Raw genomic sequence first — 22,488 nt, forward strand, 5'->3', positions numbered from 1 at the left:
CAGACTGTGCTGGACTGAATCTGAGGGACCCCAGACTGGACTGGACTGAAGCTGAGGGACCCCAGTCTGTGCTGGGCCGAAGCTGAGGGACACCAGTCTGTGCTGGACCGAAGCTGAGGGACCCCAGTCTGTGCTGGGCCGAAGCTGAGGGACACCAGACTGTGCTGGACCGAAGCTGAGGGACCCCAGACTGTGCTGGACTGAAGCTGAGGGACCCCAGACTGGACTGGACTGAAGCTGAGGGACCCCAGTCTGTGCTGGGCCGAAGCTGAGGGACACCAGTCTGTGCTGGACCGAAGCTGAGGGACCCCAGACTGTGCTGGACCGAAGCTGAGGGACCCCAGAATGTGCTGGACTGAAGCTGAGGGACCCCAGACTGGACTGGACCGAAGCTGAGGGACCCCAGTCTGGACTGCACTGGAGCAGAGGGACACCAGACTGGACTGGAGCTGAGGGGCCCCAGACTGGACTGGACTGGATCTGAGGGACACCAGACTGGATTGGACTGGAGCTGAGGGACACCAGACTGGACTGGACTTTTGTAAAGCATCAATAAAATGTTTTTAAAAAAAATCTGTTTAGCTTTTGGTTTTTTCCCTCCCCCCCCCCCCCCCAAGGTTGCTGCTGGGAGAGGTGTGAGTGGGGCCAGCAGGGGGCGCTCTCACCCTGTGGTCTGTGTGAGTCCTGATGCCCCAGTATAGTGACGGGGGACACTGGACTGTAAACAGGCGCTGTCCTTCGGATGAGACGTCAAACCGAGGTCCTGACTCTCTGTGCTCATTAACAATCCCAGGGTGTCTCTGGAGAAGAGTAGGGGTGTTACCCCAGTGTCCTGGCCTGATTCCCCCCCTGGTCTTGACCCATCATGGCCTCCTTATCACCCCCCTCTCTGAACTGGCTCCATCCCTCTGCTCTCCTCCCCACTGATAGCTGCTGTGTGCTGAGCGGACTGGAGCATCATCCAGGTGGGGGCTGCACACTGGGGGGGCTGGAGGGGATCACCCTGACCTGGGAAGAGCTCTGAGTGGAGAGTCCAGACTTATTAATTATTATTATTATTCGTGCTGCACTGGGCTTCAGTCCTGGCAGTGAGAGGGGGACTCTGTGATCAGTACAGATACTTATGACTGTATAATAATACACGATACAAATGGAAAACAGGGTAGCGCTGTAGTCTCTTCGAAACGTTTTGAACTGCCAGAAGAAGTTTTCACAACCCGGACTCGTGAAGGTACAGGTCTTCTCCCATCGTCCGGAGCAAGGTGAGAGGCCACCCCCTCGGGGAGCAGTATCCCCGATGCACCCCCCCACCACCCAAAACGACACACACTTCTGTGACGACTGGGAGACCAGCCCCTGCAGGGAGATCGGTTCGACCAGCCCCTGCGGTGGAGGAAACGACCCACTGGAGAGAACACGCAGACTCCACACAGAAGGGTCACCTCGGCATTTATTCCAACAGCAAAACAACACCAGAGAGAAACGGTCTCCGAAAGAGAAGCGTACACCGGGAAAAACACGACAGGGTCATTACAAATGGGAATAGGAGTTCTTTTTTTCTTTTTTTTCCGGACGTCAGTTGTATCGTGTCCTGGTGATTTCTCCCGTTTCGATCGGAGTTTAATGTCGCGTTTCTACTTTATTAGAGAGGGGCACTGAACTTTGGGGAACGTGACATCCACCCAGTATTACTAGTAGATTGATAAATGTAAATGTTCTTTTTCCCCCTGTATTATACCTCGTGAAATATAACGACGGCCAACTCCTTAAGTCGAAATTTAAACCCTTCTCACGCTACAAGACAGTCCGTCAACATCGCCGCGGCCCGAAGCGCGACCTTCGGTATGACGTTGGCCGAAGGGGGTAGGGTAAGTACGTCACAGCCGGGGGAAGCCCCTATCACGTGAGAGGGGTGCGGCGGGCGACGAGCCCCCGGGGGCGAAGAGAAGCTGATTTGCGTGGGGTGTGGAAACACTACACGACCGGGCAAGCGAGCCGTTTTTTTTTGTTTTGTTTTTTCCAGAACATCAGAACAACCGCAGAGATGACCATCGATCCACCTCCGGACGTTTCCTTTTTTGTCCTCTTTGGCCTCCAAAATAAAAAAAAAAACTGGGATCCATCGTGGCGTTGCCAAATTAAAACGTCAACCACTTTTCGGGCTTTCGTGCTGTCCATGATGAAACCGTCATGGTTGTGTAAGGATACGTTACGTCACAGACTGGCGGCGCTCGGACGTGAGGAGTGTCGTTACGTTTTTGAAACCCAAACCTGTAAGATTCAATTTCAATTCAGTTTTTTTATATAGCGCCTTTCACAACAAGAATGCCCCAAGGCCCCGAACAAAGGAGTTGTTCCACACCCCCGCCACCCTCTGTGTACAGTAGAGCCCCCCTGTCCTGACTGGAGGAGCTCACCCAGCTGTGTCTGGAGAGAAGCCGGGGTATCGGCTTCAACCACAGGGCTGGGCGGCTTGTTCCCCACTTCCACCACCCTCTGTGTACAGTAGAGCCTCCTGTCCTGACTGGAGGAGCTCACCCAGCTGTGTCTGCAGAGAAGCCGGGGTATCGGCTTCAACCACAGGGCTGGGCGGCTTGTTCCCCACTTCCACCACCCTCTGTGTACAGTAGAGCCTCCTGTCCTGACTGGAGGAGCTCACCCAGCTGTGTCTGGAGAGAAGCCGGGGTATCGGCTTCAACCACAGGGCTGGGCAGCTTGTTCCCCACTTCCACCACCCTCTGTGTACAGTAGAGCCTCCTGTCCTGACTGGAGGAGCTCACCCAGCTGTGTCTGGAGAGAAGCCAGGGTATCGGCTTCAACTACAGGGCTGGGCAGCTTGTTCCCCACCCCCACCCCCTTCTGTGTACAGAAGAGCCTCCTGTCCTGACTGGAGTGACAGTAGAGACGGGGTTCATGGGTTATCTGGAGGGGGACTTCGCTCCAACAAAACGCCCAGCCCTGCTGCTCCTACCTCGGACGGAAGACACTTTCCCCAGCTGCTTCATCGTCTTCTCCCTGCGGGAGACCGGCCGCCTGCCGGATCGGGGGGCGCTGTCGCCGGGGCGGGCCGCGGCCCCCGACGTCGAGGGGCTTTCGGGGGGCGCCCCGCTCGTCGTCGGCACCGGTGCCGCATTCTCTGCCGCCGCCACCACTGCCACCACCGGCGTCGGGCCGCGGGCCTCACCTGGAGGCAACACACCGGCTTCTTTTAACAGATCACCTCGGGAATCGGGAACAACGGAGCTGTGTGCGGCCGTCTGTACGGAGGGGTTCAGCGCGGGGGGGCTCCGGGCTCGGGTCTGGACCCGGTGGGGGGGGGGGGGGACTGTCTGTGTGGAGTCTGCATGTTCTCCCTGTGTTCTCCGGGTCCAAAAACAGGCTTTTGGGCTGATTGGCTTCTGGGAAAACTGGCCCTGGTGTGTGTGTGTCCTGTGATGGACTGGTGTCCTGTCCAGGGTGTGTGAGTGAGTCTGTGTGTGTCATGTGATGGACTGGTGTCCTGTCCAGGGTGTGTGAGTGTGTGTGTCTGTGTGTCCTGTGAGGGACTGGTGTCCTGTCCAGGGTGTGTGAGTGTGTGTGTGTGTCCTGTGATGGACTGGGGTCCTGTCCAGGGTGTGTCAGGGTGTGTGTGTGTCCTGTGATGGACTGGTGTCCTGTCCAGGGTGTGTGAGTGTGTGTGTCTGTGTGTCCTGTGATGGACAGATGGTACCCAGCCTGGACACCCATGAGACACTGGCTTCCTCAGAAGACTCTCACGGAGGGCACACTGTCCCTAACCCGGGTCTAGAAGAAACTACAGTGATCTATATTTCCTGCGCCTCGGAAGGGGTTAAGACGTCTATGTCCGGCGCCCGCGCCCGCGGACCGACGGTTCGTCGTCGAGCTCCGCAGCTCGAGCTTCGGTGCGAGGCAGGGCGGGAGGGAGTCGATGTGGCCTCGGCGCCATCTTTGCTGGTGAGTCAATTGTGACCGTTGCGGTACAATAAACCATCAATAAACCTTTTCCCACCCCGACCAGTATTTCTGTCGCGGCCCACGTCCCTTACAGTCGACAAACTATAAAAAAACAGTAGCCCTTCGCAACATTACACGCCATTTTTTTTTTATTTTAAACGTCCGTTAGATACGCAGGTGGCTCGATACCTGTCTTAACCTCGCCGGCGTCTTCAAACAGGCAAGTGAATTTTATTTGGGGTCCCTCAGAATTGTGACAGAAATGTCAGTGAACCACAATAAAAAACGAAACTTTTTTTTTAAAGGCGATGAATGGATTTTAAGAGTAACCGTGTACCGACTGACGTAAGGAAAAAAAAGGTTGTCTTTCCCTACGAAGACGTTTTGGTGCAGGACTTTCTTTAAATATCAGTTGTGCATAGCGTTTTACAAAAAGTTGATGATGATCTTGGAGATAATTGCAAAGGAAAATTGAGATAACTACCAAAACATTACGTGTGAAACGCCAGGACAGAACTTTGAACCCACAAAGAAACAAAGGTATGAAATATTGCCTCGTCATGGGGGGTTGATAATTGTAATAAGTGTTCCTAATTTTCGTAAAGAAATGTATATTATGGGAGTCACACGTGAGATTTAGTGTATATACGTTTCATATTGTGCATATATACGGGGTAAAAAAGTGGAATGAGTATGATTATAAACTCGTGTAGAATTTTTGAACAAGCTTTGATTAGACAGGTGGAAAACAACATCAGATCCTTGTTTTTAATATATTCTCACGTCTGAATATCAGCTTCTCCCCTCTGGCCAACATTTCAGGGCTCCCAGGTGTAGATCCCAAATTGAAACAAATATTCATTTGTTACCCTTATTAAAACAGTTAATAGAAGTGAGTGACCAGGGTAAATAAAGGTGGGTCAGTGTAAACTGTTTATTCTGGACCAGACTTCGTCATGTGTGATATGTCATGCCTTCTTACATTAAGTTTTATCTTTATATTTAGTTATACATGTGTAATAGATGCGATGTGTGTCCATAAAAAGGTTTCTCCAGGGGAAAATCAAGTTGGTTTTAAAACCGGGTTTCCTTTTAAGGGTACGTTTGCATTACAAGTGTGGGGTTTTTGCCCTTTTATCATATTTTGGATGTGAATCCGTGGTATTTTTGCCGAGACAAGTTGCCTTTCTTATACGCGGAGGGATCTGCTCGTGAGATGTCCGCTCGGTCCATTTCTGAGCTCAGTATAAGGTGTAGCATGACTGTCATCATAACCCGCTTCTCACCCTGGCCCGAGCCTGAAGCACGCCCCCTAGTGCAGGGTAAGAGGTGTGGAATAATGTTGTGACTATTGCTTCATCAATAACACGCTGATTGCATGTTTCTAGATGGGTATAACAGAGATCTCAACTACTGAGGGGCCTTATTAATAATTGCTTACACTTATATAGTGCTTTTCTGGACACTCCACTCAAAGCGCTGCACAGGGAAAGGGGAATCCCACTACCGCCACCAATGTACAGCCCCCACCTGGATGATGCGACGGCAGCTATAGTGCGCCAGAACGCTCCCCACACAGCAGCTCTCAGTGGGGAGAAGAGCAGAGGGATGAAGCCAGTTCAGAGAGGGGGGTTATTAGGAGGCCATGATTGGTAAGGGCCAATGGGAAATTTGGCCAGGACACTGGGGTAAAACCCCTACTCTTTTCGAGAAACACCCTGAGATTTTTAATGACCACAGAGAGTCAGGACCTCGGTTTTACGTCTCATCCGAAGGACGGCGCCAGTTTACAGTCCAGTGTCCCCATCACTAGACTGGGGCATTAGGACCCACACAGACCGCAGGGTGAGCAGCCCCTGCTGGCCCCATTAACACCTCTTCCAGCAGCAACCTTAGTTATTATTGTCGAGAAAGAAAGAATATTAGGAACATGAAAAGGCTGAATGTCTTAAATGCATTTTTTATACTGAAACAGAGAGGCACACACACGTCATTACAAACGCACACCCGCACAGAGACGTCCTCAAGCGCCTTGTTCACAATTATGGGCTCCAACAGGAACAAAAAACGCCAGCCTGACAACTCAAGCATTCAAACCAAGAACCCAAACGTTGGCAGCCTGTGCAGAAAAGCATAAAGAACCACAAGCCTTCTATTTGGGAGGAAAAGCACACAGTCCCTCTCTCACACTCCTGATTTCCTTAAATAGCTCATTCTTCATCTCTGGCTCCTACATACAGTATAGCAGCACTCAGTCTGCTTTGAATAAGTCATAAGTCCAAGATTTGTTTTATCCGTTCCTCTTGTCTATGCCTAGAGCTGCTTTTCAAAAAATTAGGTTGCGTTCCGGTAGCAGGCCATCCTGGGCACCAGTATGAGTTACACACTCATTTGTAAAAGCCCTTCCGCATCGTCGGGCATGCTTCACAGTGCCGGACCTGGGGTGTGGGTGCTGTCTGTGTGGAGTTTGCATGTTCTCTCCCTGGTCTGTGGGGGTTTCCTCCAGGTGCTCCAGTTTCCACCCACAGTCCAGGGACAGGCTGCCACTTTCACTGGGCAGTGCACCGTCGCCGTGGCAGCATGGTGGGTCGGATCTGATTTCAGTCTTTATTTCCTTTTTAGAGATCCTGTAACCAGGACCTGTTCACTGCCACGACGGACAGGGAAGCACGTCATCACTGGACATCCTCTTACCTCCTGTGGCAAAGGGCAGCTGATGAAGCTTTGTGCTCGCCGGATCATGGCAATCGCCACTCCACCCTGATCCTGGCTCAGCACAGGGCACCTGGGTTCACTCCCTTCAGACTAAAGAGACTCAGTTCCTCCGGCCTGTCAGTGTGAAACACTCCCTTCAGACTAAAGAGACTCAGTTCCTCCGGCCTGTCAGTGTGAGACACTCCCTTCAGACTAAAGAGACTCAGTTCCTCCGGCCTGTCAGTGTGAGACACTCCCTTCAGACTAAAGAGACTCAGTTTCTTCAATCTGTCAGTGTGGGACGCCTACACCAGCTTCGAACGCCTGTACACAATACCGCGGACCGCCTGCCAGACCAAATTCTGGGCTTGCAGCAAACCACCCATTACATACACCGGTGTCTTCCCCGGGCCAGAGGAATTCAGGAACTCACGTTTACTCCGTCATCTCAGGCGATTCTCGCAGGGAGCAGAGATTTCCCAATCGATCAGAGAGAGTCGGGACTTTTTTTTTTAAAAAAGAGGAGTCCTTACCTCTTAGTAATGTGAGCGCTGACCGTCTCTCCTGCGGATGGGAAGTTTTGCGCCTTCTGGAGCATCCGCCGACTACGCCAAATTTGTTGTAACAGAAGGAATAAGGTTCTGGATCCTGAGATGAAGTAAAACAGATGAGTGTATTGCATGCAAGGAACAATAAAGCCGAAGTCTTGTTTCAAGCAAGAAACAACAAAACCGAAGTATTGTTCGATGTGCCGGTACAAACTTGTAGGTTATATAGTTCTTCCTTGCTGCTTCAGACGTCATTCGGTGTTATGGTAAGGGGGGGTCATGGTATTTGGCCAGTTAAGAGACCCTGGCCAAATGGTCAGTTTAAGATTATGCCCCCTCGCATCTGGAATCCTTATCAGTTAACCCCCTTTCCTGCCATAAACCCCTGTTGCTTAGAAGTCTAATTTTCAGGCAGAACTGACTTAAGTTAACCCTTCTTACATCTTGTCTCTTACTTCAGCCCTCTTCCATTTGCTAGTTCAAAGTTGTACAACCCATTTGTATCTGGTAAGCAGCGCAGTCGTCGTGCACAAAGAACGCTTTGAAAAGCGTCAAAGGCAAGTCATTCCGAGTTGGTCGTTTGTGTTTTCCGTTCAGACGCGACATGCTGAAATGATCTCTCGGCTCCTCGGTTGTCATTTCTGCTCCGTAAAGGGATCACAGCGGCTTCCAGCATGCTGGGTCGGGACACGATGCCGGGGGTTGGAGAGAGCGATGTCTTCCTCGTTAGTATAGTGGCAAGTATCCCCGCCTGTCACGCGGGAGACCGGGGTTCGATTCCCTGACGGGGAGTAGCTTTTCTTTCACCTCCTTAGAGAAATGACTGCCTTTCACATCTCTGTTTTCTTTCACAGCGTCGTGCACCTTTTCATTGCTCTCGCTTTCAGAGCCTCCGCACGGCACACGACTCAACATCAGGAAGCACATTGAAGTGAAAGCAGGAAGCGCTGCGACATGCACTGTGCAGATCCCGCCACAATAAGAGGTGAGTGGGTCTGTTCGATGCACAAAGAACGCTTTGAGAAGCGTCAAAGGCAAGTCATTCCGAGTTGGTCGTTTGTGTTTTCCGTTCAGACGCGAAATGCTGAAATGATCTCTCGGCTCCTCGGTTGTCATTTCTGCTCCGTAAAGGAATCACAGCACGCGTCGGCTTCCAGCACGGTGGGTCGGGACACGATGCCGGGGGTCGGAGAGAGCGATGTCTTCCTCGTTAGTATAGGACCTGTCACCTGTCCCCACCTGTCACGCGGGAGACTGGGGTACATCAGGACGCGCCTTGAAGTGAAAGCAGGATGCGCTGTGACATGCACTGTGCAGATCCCGCCACACTAAGAGGTGAGTGGGTCTGTTCGATCACAGCGCTAGGCGAATCCCCAATCCCCTTTTGTGCCTGGCGACAAAAGTTGTCTGTTTCCGCCCGGTTTCGAACCGGGGACCTTTCGCGTGTGAGGCGAACGTGATAACCACTACACTACGGAAACGGTGGTAAGACGTGCCCAGCGGCCCAGCCCTGAGCTTCGCCAATGCGATTCAGCTGCTTCCAGTGCCTTTATTGGAGTGCGCTGATGGACCGTGCTCTCTCTCCAGAGACCAGCACGCCTGTCATGGACGGAGCAGGAAAGGCAGCGCCACATTCTACAGCCCTCTCCACGCAATCGACGAAATCGGGCTACTGAAGTGGAGAAAATCGCCTCTCCAGAAAGTGCAAATATCATCTTGGAGACTATACATCCTATTGCCGAAGGTCAGCCCTGTCTACCAGAGTAACCCTCCCACTGCGATGATCAGCTCGTCTCACACGCGAGAAGTATCGGTTGGAAACAAGCGCCCCCTCTTCTCGCACGTTTTGCACGTTCGAGTAGTTTTAATGCGGCTCTTTCGTACACGGTGCTGATCTTTTGGAAAGCAGGAGGCAAAACCGAGTGGAACCGCCTGGGTGAAAACCAGGAACCCTAACCGCTAGACTATATGGCAGCGAACAACCATGCTGTTCCCGGCATCATGCAAGCAAACTACATAAATATGAGAAAACACGCAAGAGAGTTGTCACTCAGAGTGTCGAAGGGTCGATGTATACTGGGGCTCAGTTGAAATGCAACGTCAGGACTTTTCCGAATTATGTCACACGAAGAGAGCACAGCCCTTTCCGCCCTGCCGCGTGTGTCTCGGTAACTTGCTGTGATCGTATAGTGGTCAGTACTTTGCGTTGTGGCCGCAACAACCCCGGTTCGAATCCGGGTCACGGCAGAATAGGGGCGTCTGCTTTTACTACTCGCACGAATGAAGGCAAAAAAAAAGCCAATCGATGTGAACGAACGGCGCTTTACAGAGGAGTACTGCCTGACTGGATCGTTGATGAACGACAGAGGCCACTCCGACCTCTTCTCGGTTTTCTTCAATGACTTACTAAGGATCTTCTTCACATTCGCCCATGCAGGGGAAGCCAGTTACACCAAAGCAAACGCAGGAAAGTGCATTTCAAGCAGAGACCAGGAGGGACTTGTTTACACCGAGAGTGGGCGGAGAATGGAACAATGCGCCCAGCCCTGTTGCTGGAGCCGATTCTTGATGAGCTCTTGGGCTCACTAAGAGGCCCCCGCTGGATGCTAATCTTTCTGTTGTTCTTGCAGGTCCTGCGCTGCTTTTGAGCCGACAGAGCTCGTCCTGGTCTGTCGGCACAGCCCAATTGCAAATGATCGGCTCCGCGTACAGAAGGAACGTGCGTTTGGTACAAGAGTGCACGAAGGCACCGGAAATACATTGGGAACAAATGAGCGGTCGCTCAAGACCTCTGTGAAGTACAGGAGCGTGCAAAACGAGGCTGTTTCCGCCCAGTCTCGAACCGGGGACCTTTCGCGTGTTAGGCGAACGTGATAGCCGCTACACTACGGAAACCTGCAGGGATCGCTGCTGGTGTCTCGCTTGCGTTTCGGGCTGAGAAAGGGACGCGTCACTTTAGGCAGGTGGCGCTGGAGAGAGGAACAAAGGGCGCGATGAAACAAAACGCCGAAACCCGGGATCGAACCAGGGACCTTTAGATTTTCAGTCTAACGCTCTCCCAACTGAGCTATTTCGGCAGTGCGCAAAGCCCACAGCCACCTGCTCCAGCCTTCCTGTGTTGTGGCATGAGCGCACCAAGAGTAGCGGGAGAGTGTTGCAGGAACGTCACTCAGAAGGAAAGCCACCCAGCTGCGCCCTCTGAGCTCTGTCCAGCGCATCTTCCTCGCATGGACTCCTGCCTGCGACGGGCAGGAAACAAATAGCAAGAACAGAACGACACCCCATGGGTGTCTCATGACCGCACCTTAGGTTGCGACACGTGCAGGTGTGAGGGGTTGCCGGGCTACTTTGGAGCAGAGCTTGGGCGGAGGGGGGGCGGGAAAGCAGACAAAGAGGTGACACCTCAAGGTCTGCACGATCACACCTCTCCGCCGCCCCAGGCTTCCGCTTCCAGCTACTGGACACACCCGTCCCTCCTCACACAGACCGTGGAAAAGCCCCCGAGTGGGAGGGCTCTCTCTTCCTCCCAGGAGCTCTTGGACACGACGTACAGACAGGGCGCGGGGAGCCGCCGCCTGCAAACACGGCTCCAGGCAGGACTCCACTCCGCAGGAGCCGCAGAGCAGAGGAGATGAGGGCAGCTTAGCTCCTGTGCAGAGACCTGAGCTGTTGTTGCTGTGGATGCTGTCTTTTCTGTTCTCGGGGTAGGACATCAGGAAGCACATTGAAGCGCTGCGACATGCACTGTACAGATCCCGCCACTACTGGGCCCGATTTCCCCGGATCGAAACCGGGCGGAAACAGGCCCGTATTGTTTGTTGCCACGCACACTGTTTGGGGATTCGCCTAGCGCTGTGATCGAACAGACCCACTCACCTCTTAGTGTGGCGGGATCTGCACAGTGGATGTCGCAGCGCATCCTGCTTTCACTTCAATGCATGTCCTGATGTACCCTGGTCTCCCGCGTGACAGGTGGGGATACTTGCCACTATACTAACGAGGAAGACATCGCTCTCTGCTTAGTGTGCAAAACACTTACTTGCAGCATTGTGGGTGCTGTGGTTTAAATGATATTGGTTTGTGAACAGAATACCCCTATCCCAGTACATTGTGCCAGATTAAATAAACACACGAGAAAAAGAGATTCAGAACGCAAAGCTGTGTCAGTGTTCTGTGTAAAAAATCGGTTTGAACATCATGGGAGCTGTTTTTAATAAGCTGCTGAGTAAAGAATATTTTCATCTTCCTGCTGTCAGTAGTATTGTGCATATAGTTGACTCTTACCTGAATGAAAACAGGACGTAAAGGAAGGGTTTCAGAATTCAGACAAAGCTTTATTCCCGTGCTTACAGTCTGAGTAATTGGAGACTGCGCTATTCTGTTGCCTATGGTCATATACGGGTTTTTCGCATGAAGCCGTATTGAACAGTATTTCTCGCGTTGTGAACTTGTGTATACAGCGGTCCCCCGGGTTCCAGTTAGTGCGTAATTACGCATCGATGAAAAACCGGAGGTTTAAAAAAAGATAATTAGCTCACTGATACTTTGATGTAGAGGCTGTGGAAATATCCACGTCGTGGTCTTTAAAATGCAATTGGTTTGAAGGCGTTCTGTGCTTCCGTTGCGAAGATATGGACAAAAGACTATTCGTGCTTGGTCCAAGAAATGTAATATAAACGAAAAAGTAAAGGCTGAGAAAGCATTCACAATGTATTTTATGCACAAAGCAAGTATTCTCGCGATTCTAAGAGGTTTCGTGTAAACGCTACAGGCGTGGCAAAATCGTTTTCGAACTTCAAGCTAACTTTACCCCGGTGTTTTACGCTGCTCCTTTCTACACTGAACTGGTCATTTGGACACCGTAAGACAAGAGAGACACATTTCTATGTAATCAGGAAACCAGGAATCCTAACCGTTAGCCCGTTAGTGCCACAGAAAAAAAAAACGTTTCAGCAAGATAAAATTGCAGGATAAACACATTTTTTCTTTTTCGTAGCGCTTGTGTTTTGTTTGATTTAGCGAATTTTATACACTTTATTTCTGACACATGACTTAAAAGGCTGGTAGAGTATATTTAAAACAAGAGCGCTGAACAACAATTTTTATCTACCGTATTGTCATGTTTTTTAAAAAAGCAAGTTAAATGCATATATAGTAAATGTTTTTCTTTTTCATATAATAGTGTTTATGGTCTGATAAACGTAATTCATTATTTAACGGACATTTGGTATAATTAAAAAAAATACTCATTCACGAATGTAAACATTTTTTACAATAACGTGTTCTATTGTGATCTTGCGCCCCATGCAGCAATATCACCAGACAGTTTAATGGTCTGTCGTCCTTTTACAGTTCTGGGTTTTATTCTGTCTTCAGATGCACCAGATGTATTTTTAAAATACGCAAATAACAATTCTGGTGCTGCGAGGCATTCTGATTAATTCAGATTCACTATTCACGTGTGTTATAGATATCATATAATGTTTTTGTATCCACGCAAAACCTCGCATGAAGTTGATAAACTTTGCTTGTAACATATTTAACAAGGTACAGTGCCAAACAATTAAAATACATCAGAAAAGTACCCAAACTCATCTAATTTATGTATTTGAAACGAACGGATGGGAGACTTTAATATGGCTTTCTGGAAATTCACTTTTAGGAGTTTTCGGAATTCTGGACCCAGATATACAGTGAGGGAGGAGTGCTTTGACTTCCTGCTTTCAGCTCGTGCATTGTTTCTACTTGTGACCACCAACAGAGAGAGCTTTACCGGTTCACAGAAACGTCCCAGGAGTTTTCTGGGTTAAGATGGAAGAATAAATGTAATAAATGGAGATGTTATTGCCGCTGGGGAGTATGAAGGCGGTTTAGCGAGGCGGTGGCGTGTGGAGGGAGGAGACGCGCATTCCGCATGGGCAGCGCAGAGCAATGAGTCACACCTGCTGCGCGCTGAGTCCTGTCCTATATAACCGCTGAGCCCGGACACCCACAGCCTCTCCAGCCAGTGCTGGTGTTTTTTTTTTAAATAATACTTCAGAAGGTGCAAAAACGGACTCTTTTGCTCAGTTGAGGCTATAGGAATCTGTGTTTCTTTTCAGGCTGTCAGGAATAGTGCTTATTATATTTTTTTTCTCAGACTAAACAGTATCATTGGGCTGAATTTCAGTTAAACGCCTAGTTTAGGAAGATCAAGAATGAGTTAGGGAAGACAGAGGTGGAGATTAATGGAAGTTATGAAAGCCATTAATGGGTTGTCTCTGCTTGAGCTTGATTTACACCTTCGTAGTGCAAAGTCTAGGGGTTAATTGCAACAAACTGAAAGTGAAGTACTAACAGGCGTTCAACCCGTGTTTAGTACGCAGCTGTGGTCTGAAGTTGTGCTCCACCTTAAGTCCAATTGCAACGAACGTTGCTGCTGTGCTTAGTCCAGCACCGTACTAAACCTGTTCTCAATTGCAACGAACACAGAGTAATAGTTGTTGCCCTCTAGAAGTGACTAAACTAGTGAATTATTTTAAACCACCTCTTAATATGGCTTGAGCAACTTAGTACCGTACTTGGTGTAACGAAGAATCGCATTAGAAGGCTCCAGAATATAGGGGAAATAATATCGTTACCACGTACTGAATTTATGCGTCCGTCGCTTGGAAACATTGTAATATTTAATTAAAATTGCTTAACACTCATACCACATTAATCAACTTCGTTATTAATAAATGTGGGTATTTACAAAAGTGACACTTACTTATTATGTTGAATGTTAATCATTACTAGTAGCTGTGAAGTTTAAGGTGCTAGGGAGTGAAGAGAACAGAACTTAAGCTATTATTTATATAAATGTAGCGTGAGGCTTTTATGTGTTCTATAAAATCGAGGAGTCAACTGGATAGATTTGTTAAATATTTTAGTGATGGGTCTCCGTATTTGTGGTTATCGGAGGAAAGCAGGGATGAGGAGGAAATAGGTGGCACCCAAGTATGTTAAAGGAAAAAACTCGGCATCTTAAGTGATTTATGATGGTTTACAGTCCCTTTTCTGTCCTGTGGCTGTGATCCAATGACTCGTTCAATGTGGCTTCTTGTGTTTTTATGACTCCTGTTATAGTGCTGGTATTGTAATGTAGTTGGATAGTGCAAAGGTGTCAGAAGATACCGTCATAAAGGATAGGCACGACTTGGCAAAACAACACGCCAGCAAGCACTTCCCCACTTTGAAATGAAGATGCTGGAACTGATTCTGAGAAGGTCAGACGAACAATAATTGTTGTATATATTTGCTCAGGTAGTTTTATAAGTTTAATTTTCAGTTAAGTTCTGTTAAAAATAAATGAATGTCAAATCAATACAGTAGTGTCCTGTCTCAAGCCCACAGCCGCAGTTCTCATTTGTTTTGTGACTTATTGCAATTGAGTATCCCTCATTTGGTGAATTGTAGCCTCAATGCAATTCTTACATTTAAAAACTATATTTAAACTAAATTTCCTGACTAATTTTAAACAAGAGAAAGTAATTAGCATGGCCTATGAATTAACCTACTTATCAGATGCAATGTTCTGATGCACAGTCCCCTGCAATTCGGGCTAAATAGTACAACAACAATGCTGAGCCCTGTGAACTGGATTAAGCACAAGATGAGCTGAGCTCCAACTTTGTTCCAAATGTTTATTAAGCACAAGTGGAGCTGAACTGAAAGGAAGACATTGGAACTGACTAAAAAATAACTTAATTTGAAATGTACGCTCCTACTGATACAGGAGAGAGAGAAAATCAAAGTTCTGAAAAGTAAACACAAGGCACACCCTGCTAAAGAAATGTATTGCCTTAAAAAAAAATGCTTAAGTCAGAGGAACAATTGTTTTTTTTTGCACAAGTTTAATTTCCAGTTCTGTTAAAAATTAAACATAACTTTACTGGTTATTAGTCGGTGTGTTTTGTAATGATTTAGCTATAACGATGTGTCCACTTATTCATCTGGAGTGTTAAACAAAATTAATGCTGCAATAATACAGTAGTGTTTAATTTCAAATGCACAGCTGCGGTTCTCATTTGTTTCATGACTAATTACAATTGGGTATCTCATTTAATAATGACGTAGCCTCATCAGGTGAATTGTAGCCTAAATGCAATTCTTAAATTAAAAACTAACTGATTTGTCAGGAAATTTAGCTTGAATATAAAGAAGAAACAGAAAAGTAATTGTATATTAATGTGGCCTATGTATTATCCTACTAATCAGAAGTGTTCTGATGTACAGTCCTCTCCAGTTCGGGCTAATTAGTACAACAAGGCCGAGCCCTTGGAACCGGATTAAGCACAAGTTGAGCTGAGCTCCATCTTTGTTCCACATGTTTTTGCTGCAATTGAACTCGGAGCGGGAGATGATCTCCAGAATGTACCGTACTAACTTAGCACGCGGCTGTGTTTTAACTTGGGATGTCCATTGCAATTGACCCTGTGGGTTTATATACATGGGTTTCTCTGCATACACTACCATAAAGGAGGAATGGTGAGTTGGAGGGAGGGCACCAGCTTGGTTTATCAAGAATACACCAAACTGAGTAGAACTACAGATCCAACCATTCAAAATGTGCAGTAAATAGCAGTGCTTGTTCTGCAAAGAACTGTAGGATACCGCATGATGTATCAAAGTAGGGTGAAATATCTTGTAAAACCGCCAGGTGGAGCTATGAAAGCTTAATGTCTCATGTGCAGCATTTGCGCTGTTGCTAGAAAATGTTTGGTTTTGAATCCCTGTCAATACTGAGGGACAATCTTTTGACAATTACAGAATTTAACAGTCTAAACGGTACATACAATTTAATAATTTTAAGCTTTGTATAACATTGATAAAAATTAAACTGATTAAAAAGTACACTGAAGTGTTATAGAGGACACGCGTTGTGTATTCTCTTACATTTAAAAAAACATTCATTTTAATGTGATATGAAAGATTAATAAAGAATAATATTGGATAGGCTGTAAGCTCAAAATATTACCATAGTCCACTTTCTTTCTAAACATCTGCATCAATTTGTCTCATTCACCCATGATTACTTAAACATTTTGTCTGCCCTTTTCAGCTTTAGCTTTGTTTGAACCAAGCTCCTGGCATGAGTTTTCCTTTAACAAAAACATTTCTTTGAAAAACTAAAATAGTAAATTATATTGATTTGTTGCTATTTCTAAATATCACAACATGTTCAAAGTTAAGTGATTTATTAATAACTAATAATTTCAAACTGCCTGTATTCTAAAATTGTATTTTGTTTGGTGGTGATTTGTCACTGTTTTCACAAACTTCAATTTATTAAACATCTGAGATATGGTGTTCCAGACCTCTGTTTACTTTCTGAAACTCCATCGATATTTCCTGTTTTCACACAGATAAGAATAAACTGCACGTGCAAATCTTTTCACAAGTGTAAAGATGTTCTGTGCTCAATAGCTCTTTAACACAGTACGCATTATGTCATATCTTTAAGCATCAGTTGAAGCATTCTGAAGTCTGACAATTGAAAAAGTTACCAAATACTTTTGGTGAAACTGTTACCTGTCCTGGATAAAGCGATTAGAAAATAGTTGGATTTACACTTGTAAGAAACTTTCTGATTTTAATTGGATATGGAAGATATTAATAATAAATGATTGGATGGTCTAAATGGAAGATGTATAGAGGAGACATGTTGAGTCTTTTCTTTTCAGCTTGAAATTAACTCTTGCCTACTATGTATATTCCATTGCAGCCATTTTAATTCAACGCAGCTCCATACTTCTCACAAAGTCTAGGCTAGGTGTTACACCCCACTGTGTTTATGTAGATTAGACAGTTCTACTTGGGGAGGGGAAGGAACTTTCAGTTTTCTGGTGTCATTGTTGGCCTTTAACATAAGGCAACCAACAATCAAATGTCCTGTTTTTTCTTAAGTTGAACAAAGATGTGCCACATGCATACAGTGTCATGTTGTATACTTTTAATGCTACTACAGTACAGCTTGTGGGAAATATATTTGTCCTGTATCAAAGTTTAACTTACCCTACACCCTACATTACAAACTGAGTGAATTCAACAGAATCGACGGCTAAAAGCAACATGTCAAAATGTTCCCAAAATAACAAAAAGTGAACGAGTTGAGGATTCGATAATAGAGTAATCATAACAATAACTCCCGAGTTGTTTAATGCAATCCAAACAAAAGAAGGACACTTAAATAAACATGAAAAGACTATTTTTTCATTGACGAAAAGTAATGTCGCACTCTCTCTTGTTTAATCTGATTGTTTTATTGCTGCACAGACTAAAACCAGAGAAAAATAGCACCTCTTTCTTTGAAGCATTTTGTTTATCCTATCATGTATCGGTTTCCAATCATACAAAGTAAGTTCTGAGAATCTCCAATTCACCATACCTATGTTTCCCTGGAGAATGCAAAGCCCTTTTGCCTCTGGACCAGTCAAAATTTATGGATGTGGTTCACCCCCAGTCCCAAAATTGCGAAACGGAAGAGCAGCGTAGCGGTCGGCTCTGGCTGTCCCCTCTGTGCCGACACACTGCACATTCAATCCCTCCTTCTCTTGACTGATGGGCAAAAGGTGGACATCTGGGAGAACTGTACGTGGCATTGGTATCTGTGAGTTCTGCTGTGTAGATGGTGCTTCCTGAGGGGAGAGAGACAGTGGGGACGGCACCAGCCAATTCATTAGTGGTGGTGAGCAGAGAGGACAGGATGGAGGGTCCTGAGGGGGTGTGCTCTGCTGGGGGTGGAGGGTTGTATGGAGATACGCATTGCATCAGGTACAGCAACCTGTGTGGCAGGGAGGGGCACTTTTCAGGAGATGAAGGTCTGTTTGGAGACTTGAACTTGAACTTTATTGCCATATGTAACCGGTACTGGTACAATGGAATTCTTACTTACAGAAAGTCTCTCGATTGTAAAACAAGTGTAAAAAACAAAACAAAGTGCAAACAGTGCATCAAGACAATGTACAAACAAACAATAGACAATGTGCAAGTAAACATGCAGGCAGTTTGAATGTAAACGATACAGATGTGTAAACAATGACTGGAGACGTACAATAAATAAATTACAATGAGGTAGATGGTGATGGTGTGGGTGTGGTCTGAGGGGGATGGCTAAATGTGTTCGCCAGTCTCACTGCTTGTGGATAGAAGCTATTGAAGAATCTAGTGGTAAGTGTCCGTATGCTCTTATATCTCTTGCCTGAGGGCAGTGGGGTGAAGAGCTCATGCCCTGGGTGGAGACGGCTGACACCCTAGTGTTTGACTGCTGGAACATACAGATGCAGCCATTCAAAATGCGCGGGCGATACCGCATTATTTTCCGGTACGCTGTACGCAGTCTACCGCGAGTTACCGGTAAATACCGCTAGTTACCGTAAATTCTCCTATAATACGACAAGCAAAATAATAGTATCCGGAATTTCCGCAAGGTGGAGCTAATAAAGCTCAACCTCTCATGTTTGAGCTGTCGCCATCAAAGTCTTTAACGAAGATACTAATAGTATTAATAATGAATGACCTTGGACAAGCTGTAAGTGTAAACTCAAAGTATTGCCCTGGTCAACATTCTTTTTTTCATTGACCGTCTTTGTTAAAGTAACACCACAGCATTTCGCAATCACGCATTTGTTTCCAATCATGCAAAGTACAGTAATTTTTGAGAATCGATTCACCATGCCTTTCACATGCTCATAAAAGAGATTGATTTAGGAACATAAACATATTACCGTATGCAAACTGTACTGTATACAGTATGTATATGTATATTTAATGTCTTAACTGTGCCCGTTTAAGTATTGAATATTCATATCTAATTTTACCACTGAAGGGAAATCTTAATAGCTGAGCATAAAAAGAATAGGAGCATACTGCAACGCGTGTGAAGGCCATAAACGATATTAATTTTGGAACATAAACATACAGTATATGGCTGGTCTCGGTACTTTAAAGAAAACATACATGAAACATGGTTTCATTATGACCAGAATCGGTCTTGAGATATTTTTAACTTGATTTACAGTATTTGAGAAGTATGTCTTAACACCGATACTACAGTGCATAAATACTGCTCAAGTATATGTTGCTAGGTTTATATTATGCATTTCATACGGTCAAATTACTTTTGAGCAACTAATAAGAAGCACGAAACTGTATGCCCAGGGCGTTTTAGTTTCGTTTTACTGGGACTCTGCTTTTAACAATGTCGCCGTGGATTGATTAGAGATATCAAGTACATACAAGTCATTTTTTAAATGTTGTAGTTCGTCTTGTAAAAATGTTACGAGTACATCATCTATCAACAATTACACAGGTTCTGTTTCCATATTGCGGATTTTGGTTACGTAATATTATTTTCTAGATTTCACGTTGCGAATATATGATTTGGGCAAACGGAGCCGCAAAGAAGTACATTATGGGTTGTTGTTTTTTTTTGCAGTTTTATCTAGAACAAGCAATGCTTAAACCTTTGTCTGATTCTTGTGAAACTATCCACACGACAGTTACAGTACCTAGGAGTTGACTTCAGTGATGTCACTGATGGGATGTTTCTAAAAATCCATCCTCTGTAAAACGTCTTCTCTAGTTGTCATGCATATGTATTCGCTAATGAAGCTGTGTGTTCTGAGCCTGGATCTCTACATTTCTGTATGAACCAGCTTAGAGGGCTAAAGACAGCTTGTGTTTAAATTGAGTGTAAGGCAATTTATGCTTCTAAAGTCATGGTCAGCATTTATTATTGTACTGTGCTGTAAACTTGTTCTGTGCCTAGTCACATTATTTTATAGCGTTTTTATAGTGTTATCAAATCCGGTGGCGCTGTGTGTTAGTTTCCTGACTCCCATGTCACATGGTCTGTGATTGAATCCCATGGAACTATGACTTTATTTGTTAACAAACATTTCTTTGAAAAAACGAAACGTTTCCCTTGGTCAGAGATTAAATAAAACCTCACTCGCACCAAACAAATTTATATTTCTAAATATCACAACATGATAGAATTTAAGTCTTTTTAATAACAATGAATAGTCACTTATGCATTACAAAATAAACATTTATATTGATTTGAATCGCGTTTTGAACCAGCTACCAGTTAACACTGTACTTCCTACTTTGAAAATACCTGTGAAACCAGTTTAATTCGTCACAGCCAGCACTCCGGCAGAGAGGGGGTTGTACTCGTAAAGTAGAAGCAGGCGAGATTTCCAGCGAAAGACACCTCCCCCCCCATACTAGTCAAATTGTATTACAGCATTGTAATTACACATTGTAATTGTATTACACATTGTACACATGCTTAAAAGAGAAGAGAGAAAACACAAGCCTTCTTCAGGTGTGAGGGTCTTCTGCTCAGAATGAAATGCTAAAATGTAATGTAGGCTCTGAATGGGTTCAATTATGATTTGGGCTTGATTAAGGTAGCTGCCTTTCATCTAAAACCCTACTTGAATCCTTCTAAACTAAAAATCAGTGTTAGTGAGTTCTAAATAAAGAGGTATCCAGGTAACAGTGAAACGGGCGGACAGTCTGGGGAGATCACCCGTTTTCCATGTAAATAGTTCCCTGGTTCCACACCCCTTGGTGTTTCTCTCGCTCTCTCTCGGGTCACCTGATCATTAGCTCGAAAGATTTCAGTGCTTTGTGTATATTCTAATGGTAGTGGGGGCAGGGTGTGTGGGAACAGGTTTGGTTGAAATTGCATTGGAGATCTATGTTCTTCACACCTGAAACATTTTCTCTGAAAGCATTTTCTTCGCAGTTTAACCGATCTTGTTACAGCATGTTACAGTTTACTATTATTAACCATATTAATTTTAAGTGCTTAATGCCATATTTTGACCAGGCACGCAAGTCCCTTGCGAAGATATGGAATAAGTGCGAATTGCAATACTAATTAAATGACCGCAGGCACTTTCCACCCCCTCTGCCAGCAGGAACATTCCTATTCTTAGCTCAGCAGCTCATTACAAACCGGGTTTTTTACAAAGCGATACAGCTTTTCGTTGTGAATCTGTTTTTCCGTGTTTACAAAGAAAGTGGAATACAGTGATACTACCTGCTATACAGATACATATGTTTAGATATTTAGACCCTTAAATTAATATCATTATTAATAATAATGATTATAATGATAATAATGATTATTGGCCAGTGAAAGCTCTGTTGTCCTTCACATCAATGCCTGAAACATTTTACCGAACCCAGGATTTTACAGAGAGGGAGGAGGCACGGAGCTCAGCAGTACAGAACGAACATTCTGCTGCCTGGAGCGCTTATGGCAGCAATCACGTTTTTATAACGCATTTATAACTTAGTTTTTAAAATTAATTAAGCAATATGAAGCTTCTCTTTTTACTTTTAAGTCCCTTAATTATCATTAAGCACAGCTTTCTCACCACTTAGACTACTTTTTGATACCATCCTTAGTCAAACCAGAAACGTGTTGTTCTGTCTAATGACATTACAAGTGGAAAGATTACAGATTTTAATCGTCTTTAATTTTGTTACGTTATACATTTTAGAAACGTTTCATCCATACAAACACCACAAAACTATTTTCGATTGTATTTCTGAATAGTATGTTACACTTAGTTCACTGTTTTAAATACATCTAATTAAGAAAATTAGGTGTTAGCATAAACTATTAGCAATCAATAATATTAAATTTAGCACTGTAATAAGTTGTTGCACTTTCCCCCGCATCTTGTGAAAATATATTTTCACTGTTCAAATATACATTAAGTCTGACTATCATATAATAAGTTAAATAAACAACTAAAGAAAAAATAGGGTTAAATATAATTCAAAATATTTTGCTAACAATGTTAACTGTTTATGAATAATAAAATGTATTAACTAAGGAGTAGGATGGCACAGTTGTTAGTATGTTTTTTGTTTTGTTTCTTTTTCATAAATACAACAGTAGTACCTGATGTCTCAGTGGCTTTCAAAATTAAATTATGCATGCAAACCTGTGAACTAGAAAGATAACTAAGCTATCCATCCATTTATAATGGTGGCGAAGTGGTTAGTATTGCTGTCTTGCAGCACTGGGGTCCTAGGTTCAATTCCTGCCATCCTGTGTGTGTTGGGTTTACATGTTCTCTCTAGGTTACATGGTTTTTCTCCATATGTGTGATATGACTCCCTCTCGCACTCCAAAACATACTGGTAAGTTAATTGGTTTATGGGAAAACTGGCCCTGGTGTGTGTGTGTTTGTGTCTGTCTGTCCTGTGATGGACTGGCGCTATGTCCAGGGTGTATTCTGCCTTG

The 22,488-nt window shown here is 45.2% G+C and overlaps 4 non-coding genes across 4 annotated transcripts; 2 read left to right on the forward strand and 2 right to left on the reverse strand.

Annotated features, from left to right (window-relative positions):
- The first annotated feature begins 7,916 nt into the window (after positions 1–7,916).
- Positions 7,917–7,988, forward strand: trnad-guc (transfer RNA aspartic acid (anticodon GUC)). The gene has a single exon. It is a non-coding gene; the product is annotated as a tRNA-Asp (tRNA).
- A 616-nt stretch (positions 7,989–8,604) lies between these two features.
- On the reverse strand, positions 8,605–8,677 carry trnav-cac (transfer RNA valine (anticodon CAC)). The gene has a single exon. It is a non-coding gene; the product is annotated as a tRNA-Val (tRNA).
- Positions 8,678–9,371: 694 nt separating this feature from the next.
- On the forward strand, positions 9,372–9,443 carry trnah-gug (transfer RNA histidin (anticodon GUG)). Its single transcript has one exon. It is a non-coding gene; the product is annotated as a tRNA-His (tRNA).
- A 757-nt stretch (positions 9,444–10,200) lies between these two features.
- trnaf-gaa (transfer RNA phenylalanine (anticodon GAA)) lies at positions 10,201–10,273 on the reverse strand. The gene has a single exon. It is a non-coding gene; the product is annotated as a tRNA-Phe (tRNA).
- Between the last annotated feature and the right edge of the window lie 12,215 nt (positions 10,274–22,488).

Source organism: Lepisosteus platostomus, chromosome 5 (genome assembly GCF_059453375.1).
Source record: "Lepisosteus platostomus isolate fLepPlt1 chromosome 5, fLepPlt1.hap1, whole genome shotgun sequence".
Lineage (NCBI taxonomy): Eukaryota > Metazoa > Chordata > Actinopteri > Semionotiformes > Lepisosteidae > Lepisosteus > Lepisosteus platostomus.